Below are 7,161 nucleotides of genomic sequence, written 5' to 3'. Positions count from 1 at the left end.
CACATATTAAATAGTTTTTTTGTTCCACTTAACAAATGGAGTTTTTGGTCAGTAGGTGAGTATGGTTGGAGTTGACACGTACCTTCCAAAGTATTGGTTTGCGATGTGTTCCCGTCTCAGTCTGCCTTGATTTGCTATACTCCGATCCCCATGATGGCAATGTGGTTGCTCTTGCTCTTCATCCTCAGGATCTGGGTCTGCAGGGGTGAGAGGTAGCCCACGTCGGGTGGCAATGTTGTGCAGGATGGCGCATGCGACAACAATTTTGAATGCTGTAATGGGGGTATACTGGAGGGCACCTCCACTGCGGTGGAGGCATCTGAATCTTGCTTTCAGTAATCCGAAGGTGCGTTCAATAAGGTTCCTGGTCCTCTTATGTGCACTGTTGTATCGCCTCTCACATTCATTGCTGGGTGTTAAGAACGGAGTCCGTATCCATGGCCGTATTGTATTGTATTGTAATTGTATTTATATAGCCCTGACGAGGCGCCGAAGCGCTTTTGGATGAGTAGCGCGCATATACACTGTCACCTGTTGGGCACAAACATTACACTGTTAGAAAGTCCTGGTTGGTGTGCACATTGACCTGTGTGTATGTCTGCAAGGTGTATGCAGCTTTACCTAGGAGGTATCCGTCTCCAAATTCCCCACGTTCCAGGCGTTGGTGTATCCCACTGTGCCTAAAAATGTAGGAGTCATGGGTACTGCTTGGAAATTTTGCAACAATGTCAGTGATGACATAATGGGCGTCACAAACAACCTGAATATTGAGTGAGTGGGTACACTTTCTGTTGCGGAACAGATGTTCCAGGTTTGCAGGGGGGCATATTTGAATATGTGTCCCATCTACACATCCTATGACATGGGGAAAGTTGGCAATCCGGTAAAAGTCCAGCTTGGTGCTGTTAATTTCTGCCTCATTCCTGGGTAGGTATATGAAGTGAGACATGTGTGTGAGTATGGCATCTAGGAAGGCCCTGAGGAAACCGTGACACTGCACTTTGAGATACCCCAGCTGCCACAGCAATGACCCCCTGATAGCTCCCAGAGGCCAAGAGGTGCAGTGAGCATAGCACTTGCACATGCGTAGGGATGGCGCAGCCGCGCAGAGTCTGGTGTTCTAGCTGTGGTTTTAGTAAATCAATTAATTCTAGTATGGCTGCGCTGCTAAGGCGGTATTTATCGTATAACTCTTCCTCAGTTTGCTGGAACAGAGTCTGCCTTGTTCTATAAATCTTCTCCTGTCTCTGGCTCCTCCTCCTCCTCTGCTGGTCTGCGTGGACTCTCCTCCTCACTGCTATCATGTATATCTCCGCCATCTTGAGTAACCCAGATGCCTTCTGGGTCTCCTTTTATACTTTGGTAATGGTTACCACCTGCTCTGAGTTAGTGGTAAATGGGACATGCAAACTGGGCTTTTTGCGACTAGTCGCAATTTGCGAGTTGCTATTGCATATGGTTTGCGACTCGCAAATTGCGACTTGCTATTTGCGGGTCGCAAAATGGGGTCGCACATTTTGCGAGTCGGTAACGGCTCGCATCGCTTTTTGCGAGTCGGAAATGGGATTTTTGCATCCCATTTCCGATTTTGCACAGTCGCAAATAGCGATTCGGGCCATTTGCGACTCGCAAAAGTTTGCTACATCTGGCCCATTGTGTTTCCTGACTGTATTTATTTGTAAAGGCAGAAAAATACAGATAGTTTTCCGTCTTTTGAGTGATTCTTTGTGCTGAGATTAATGACTTTCAGGCCAGTAGCTGTATATATTGGCAGCATGAGTAGTTCAAACGAGTATGAGATTTGCTTTAATTTCCTGCATATCTCAACATGCATTTGTGCTATTATGCTATTGTTTTCATGTGGTTTTATTATTATTTTTGTGGCAGTGTAATGTGCTAAAACCTGGCAGGCATCAAAGTATGCGTGAACATTAATCTGTTAAAGAAATGCAGAAATATACAAGTTATATCCTCATCTGGTCAGTAAACACAAAATAAATATGGATAAATATCCATAGTTTGGCCCAAAAATAAATATGGATAAATACAGACGGAAATGTTAAAAAAAAAAATATCATAAAACCGGGAACCCTAATTATAAATAAAATAATTATTTATTTACCACAAAAGTGCAAAATAAGAAAGGACAGCTGAGTTGGGAAATAGGAAATGGAGAGGATGGCACAAGGAGGGTAACGTAGCACGAGTGAGAGCGATGAGTGCAACACAGGGTGTGGGAGAATTAGTTGAGGCTGAGAGCAACACAGAGCGCATGCAGGTCAATGTAGAAATACCCAAGAGAGAGAGTGCAGCACATATATGAGAGAGCAACACAATACACCAGGGCGACACTAAGGGGCGCACAGAAAGGACGCATGCACTACCGTGGAGTGTTTACCCAAAGAGAAAAAAAAATACCTAATACCAGTTGAAGAATAAAAGTCATCCTAATCAAAAAGGATAATAAAGAGTCTATGGGGAGGGGCAAAAAAAGATGGGCAAGATGGGAGAAGGGAAGCTTTTGAATAAGAAGAAAGCAAGTGAGATTTACAGTAAAGCCAACCAATGGTAGGCCACGGATGGGTTGTAAGTCCCTGTAAGTTCTTAGTAAGCCCACAATAGGTCAATTGTAATCAGACATCTTTCTTTGGATGGTAGGAGAGACCTAAAAAGTAGTTCCCTGAATTCATGCAGTGGAGAGAAAGAAGGCAACCAATCAAAAAGGTGGTAATGTGCTATGATTTGGGGAAAAGAACAACACCAGAAAGAGTAAGGAAAACTGCTGAATGGGTCTAGGACAAGGTAAGTTTGTTGGGTGGTAAGGTAGTTTAGGGTTTTGTGCTGGGTATGGTGTTAGGGCAGGAAAGGTATTTTAGGGTTTTGGGTAGCTATGGTGATAGGGCTGTAAGGGTAATTAGTAAAGGGGGAGCTTGGAGGGTGTCCCCCAAAGAAAAACCATTTAAAAACACACACACACACGCATGCACACGCACACACACACACACACACATATATATATATATAGACATTACAACACTCATGACAACTTTTATAACATCATTAAAAATATCAATGAAACATTTTGGAGGCACAAGATATAGTTGCCTTAGGGCGGTAGTTACAGTTACTTGAAATAACTAACTATAACTGCTGAATTTCTTTGGTTTTTGGAGGAGTGGGGCCGTGCGGTCCCCCTAGGCCGATCTCAGCCCCGGGGACACCCAGTGACAATACTCGGGACAGCGGGGAAGCCCGTCCTGGGAAGGTGGCTGTCCCCGGGGCTGCTGGGTGGGTGCATGCCCCCCTGCATTATATTTACTTGAAGCCCCGAGGAGGTGGGCATCTCCAGGGTTGTCGGGGGTCTTTATTATTTAAATTGAGACCTGGGGAGGTGGCAGTCCCTAGGGCTGTAGGGGGTCAGGCAGCCCCCTGCATTCTCTTTAGTTGTATACCATGGAAGGTGCCAGTCCCTGGAGCTGCGGGGGGGGGGTCACACACAGCCGCCCGCATATATTTACTTGAAGCCCCAGGGAGTATGCCATCCCCGGGGCTGTGGCATGGGCACACAGCCCACTCGTATTACATTTACTTAAAGCCCTGGGGAGGTGGCGATCCTGGGTCTGTGGGGGGACCTGGCAGCCCCCTCTTTCTATTTAGTTGTAGTCTCGGAAAGGTGGCAGTCTCTGGGCTGTGGGGGGGGCAGGTGGACCCTTGCAATTTATTGAACAATGTACCCTGGGGAAGTGGCAGTCCCCAGGGCTGTGTGGGGAGCCAGTGGAACCCACATTCCCTTTAGGTGTAGCCCTGGGGAAGTGACGGTCCCCAGGGCTGCGAGGGGACTGTGCACCCCCTGCATTCTTTAGTTGTGCCCTGGTGAGCTGGTGGTCGCTGGGGCCGCATTCAAAATTATAATACCCCCATCCAAGGGTTTCACTAACAGAAGCGTGGAAGCCCGCGCTGGTTTTTTGTTTTCATTTTCAATGGATCCATGGATTCACCATGGCTCCTGATGAAAAATAGTTTTTAATGCTTTTTTGTTCTGAGGGTCTCTAGGGGAATCCAGCACCAGAGCTAAGGGGTTAGGGTGTCCTTACCCTGCCCCCTTTCCTTTTTTCATCTTTTATTCAAGAACTGAAGCCAAGTCCCAACATGGCTGCCAATACTTCCTTGCTGAAGTGTTGGCAGCCAATCAGATCCCGGCACAAGATCGAAGGGGTTCGCAGAGCCTTCACGTCCCTATATATACAAATTCGTTTTTTCTGTTAATATTTCAAAAATTATTGAATGGATTCACTCCAAATAACAAAAAGGGCACTTTCTGGACCAAGAACTACCTTTCTGCCAGATTTGGTGTAATTCCGTTCAGTGGTTCGGGCTGTAGACCTGTTCAAAATCCCTATGGGAATTAACATTGGAAGCACACCTTTTTTGACCCTCCTGTTTTCTCTGTCCCCGCTTGACAGATCACTCTGAAACTTTCCAGACAGCAGCTGACATGACTGTTGAATTTATTTGGACAGTTTTGTGAAGATTCATCAAGTGGCACCAAAGATATAGGAAAGTAAAAAAAAAACTTCTCTATAGAAACTCGGGCCTAACTATAACTACCTAATGGTGACTGCCACTAGTTAATTTATTTATCTATATGTGTATATATATATATATATATATGTAAATATTTCACTTACCTTATTTATACTTATCTGCATGGTAAAGATAATCGTGGTAAAGGCAGATACTTGGTAAATGCATGCAACATTGTACAACCTAAACTGTGTTGTATGATTTTTGATATCATGAGGTTGTGTCTAGTGTGTCCTGTTGGTGTATGACAATATGAAATAGTTGCTGGGTGTTTAATATTGTTGAAAGTGTAGATATAATCTAGTATTTGGCACACTGGAATAATGTTGGATGTATCTGAGATGTGCTGTCCAGTTTCTTCTTTCTGGGAATTTTGTGATATTTCTTGGTCGCCGGTGTAATATCAGAATAATTTTCAATAAGGCTTATCTGTGCAGAGGGCATGTCACATTCTCTGTCTTGTATGCTGTTTTGAAAGTGGGATTTTATCGTGGAAAGTCTTACAATCAATGCATAAATTACAAGAGAAAACATGAAGCAAGCAAGTCTGCACACCAACAACTCCTCGAAGTTAGGAAAGGGCAGACATCATGGTACACTGGTGTTAGTGGTCGACAACATGTAGTTCTGTGACATTTATATATATATATATATATATATATATATATATATTGCTGAATCAGAACATTCTTTAGAAATTGTTTGACAGGCTGTTGTTCATTCACCATTGTGGAATATTTTTGCCCATCAAAGAATGACCATCCTCCATAGTTAGGATTTCATCACAATGAGAGATGAACATTGAGGCACTCCCCAGATGAGTTTGCAGGCTTCCGGGGAGTAAGGTGTCAGGCTCAAGTATCATGCGGATGTCATCAGTTGTGGCGATGAGTATTGTTTCTATACAGTGGTTGGACCCTAATATTGACTGGAAATGGGCAAAGTCAATGAAAATTTAGGGAACAATCACCAAAACACACCTGATGTATATCTTCACCAACAAACCAAGTAATTTGCCTATCACAGCATAGACCTGTGTTGTTCCACTATGGAAGCTTTACCTTTTCTGAGAATGAGCTAACTGTAATGTTCAGTGAAACAGTGAGGGTCGAATTGCAGTTGTTTGAAGTTCAGGTGTAGAGCATAACTATGAATCAGTGGAGGGAAATGTGGGACAGAACAGTGGATAGGTTGAATAATGTGTCCAAATGCAACACTCACAGGATGACAGCTGCAAAAGGTGGAATGATTTGTCAGCCAGAGTCCATTCTCTCTATGCTGAATCATACCAACATGCCATGGAGGAAAGTTATCAGTGGAAAGAGAAACTGCTGGCAATATTACACACTGGAGACGTCATAGGCACTCAAGGCCAAGTAAAGAGAGCTAAGTACTCTTTAAGATTTCCTCAGATATGGTGGGCTATAGCTTCACCAGCAAACTTATTTTTTTCACAGAACACATTGTTTTTAGTGTTACATTCTTTCAGTCCTCACTTCTGCCATTAACACAAAATACAAGTATAAGGTATTATGTTAAACTGGGTCCTATACCTCTAATATTGGATACTACCATATCCAATGGAATAATGAAACACCAGCAAATTGAGAGGTTGCCAAACTATGGTTTTTGCTAGTGACTCTTTCCATATTCAATTTTCACCAGCTGAGTCACTGGAAGTCTTTTGCATTCTGTGGTTTTGATAAATTAAGTCACACTGTTTTTAATTTTGTATATGTTTCAAATGTATAAAGGTTAGTTTTTGGACTTGTATTGAAAGAATGTTAGAGACAAAATAAATATTTGCAAACAACCCACATATTCTGAGTATACACTCCATGTGTGTCTGGGACTTTCCCATGAATTATTTGTCAAATTGTAAAATAATTTCATATTTTTAATGTTAATTTACAAAAAAAAAGGTCTTGAGCTCCCACATTGCGCATGACCACTAGTCAAAAAGCAGATTTGCCTTTTGAGGGCCTTCTGTGGCAATGCCTCATGTGTACCCACCATGATATTCTGGCAAGCAGATATAAAATGATAGATGTTTTTCTCCCAATTGCGTAGTTGAGTTAGTACAGTCTGTAATCAGAGTGATTAATGGATCTGGTGCCAAACTTTAAATTACGCCAATATTCTCTAGACATATAAAATTATCCATAAACTTCTGTTTCAATATGTGTTGATGTAATATTTTCCATAATCAAAATGGTAAAATAAAACAAGCATAATTCCACAGGTTACTACATTTAAAACCAGGAGTGGAATCAGTAGAAATTTAAATGTAGTGAACTGGTTTATTAAATTCATATCTAAAATAGTAATAGTAATAATGGATAGGACCTATGTTTCTTCTCTAAAACAGACATCTTAAATCACTCAAATAGTGTCCTTATTAAATGCAAAAGTAACATTTTATCCCAAGTCGCTGCGTTGCTTTACATTGCATCAGGGAGACATTCCATGGGTGGTAGGTGATTCGACCAACACCTTCCGGGTCCGCTGGGGCCGGGAAGAATTTTCTACCTGCTCCGGGTTCAATAACCACCAACACGCAGGTGAGACACCACCACT

This window comes from Pleurodeles waltl, chromosome 12 (assembly GCF_031143425.1).
Source record: "Pleurodeles waltl isolate 20211129_DDA chromosome 12, aPleWal1.hap1.20221129, whole genome shotgun sequence".
Lineage (NCBI taxonomy): Eukaryota > Metazoa > Chordata > Amphibia > Caudata > Salamandridae > Pleurodeles > Pleurodeles waltl.
This window is presented reverse-complemented; position numbering follows the sequence as displayed.